Genomic DNA, 1439 nt, shown 5'->3' with positions numbered 1-1439 from the left:
GTCAATCTGGTTTTTAAATTGGAGAGTTTAGTTCACTTGAATTTAATGTAATTACTGATAAAGTATTCACTTCTACCATTTAGCTATGTCTTCTGTATGTCTTGTCTTATATATATCTATCTATATACATATATATTATACGCTTTTTTTCTTTCTCTTTTGGTACCAGGGATTGAACCAGGGGCACTTAACCACTGAGTCACATCCCCAGCCCTTTTAAATTTTTTAATTTTGAGACAGGGTCTCACTAAGTGGATGAGGCTGGCTTTGAACTACAGGCATGTACCACCACACCCAGGTTTGTTTGTTTATACTGGAGATTAAACCTAGGGGCACTTAACCACTGAGCCACATCCCCAGACTTTTTTTGTATTTTATTTAAAGACAGGGTCTCACTGAATTGCATAGGGCCTCACTAATTTGCTGAGGCTGGCTTTGAACTCCTGCCTCAGCCTCCAGAGCTGCTGGTTTTACAGGCATGCACCACCACACCTGGCCCAACTTTATTTTTATTTCGAGACACCCACAGAGCAGCCCAAAGAAAGGTCATGTACATTGATCTGTGAAGGAAGCCTTTATCATCAATGATAAAGAGGCTCCTGAACAACCAGACATGATGGTGTATGTCTGTTATCCCAGCAATGCAGGAGGTTAAGGCAGGAGGATCATAAATTCAAGGTCAGCCTGGGCAACTTAGTGAAACTGTCTCAAAATAATGTGTTTGGTTTTTTTTTTCTTGTTGTTGTTTGGTACCAGGGATTGAACTCAGGGACACTTGACCACTGAGTCACATCCCCAGCCCTATTTTGTATTTTTATTTAGAGACAGGGTCTCAATGAATTGCTTAGTGCCTCACTTTTGCTGAGGCTAGTTTGAACTCACAATTCTGTCTCAGACTCCAGAGCCTCTGGATTACAGATATATGCCACCACACTTAGCTTCAAAATAAAAATTTAAAAGGGGTGAGAATGTAGCTCAGTGGTAATGTGTGTGAAGCCCTAGGTTCAGCCCCCAGTATGAAAAAGAGAAACAGAGAGAGAGAGAGAGAGAAAACTGAAATGCCTTTAAGACTCCTAAGACCCCATGATCCTAAGCAATGGAGTACTTAGGATCCAATATCAATGGAATGTTCACAGGTTCCAGTCCTCCTCTTTCTTGGGCATTTTGATCCACATCAGATGACAGAAAAGAGAATCACCAGCAATACCAATTACTAGTCAGTTGAGTTTCTTAAATTTGTCTACCCTATCACTTGAAAGTGTAATCTCTGTGGGACACACAAAGATGAAGTTAAGAGGATAAAAAAAACACAGCACATTTTCCTGTGGAGTCACATAGGTTGATATATTTGAACTGACTGGAAAAATACTGTGGCTTTGAAGTTGGGAGTAAGGGACCCAATTTTGGCATTTTCTAAAGACATTTTGTTATTAATCCTT

Source organism: Sciurus carolinensis, chromosome 9 (assembly GCF_902686445.1).
Source record: "Sciurus carolinensis chromosome 9, mSciCar1.2, whole genome shotgun sequence".
Taxonomy (NCBI): Eukaryota; Metazoa; Chordata; class Mammalia; order Rodentia; family Sciuridae; genus Sciurus; species Sciurus carolinensis.
Note: the sequence above shows the minus strand (reverse complement) of the source record.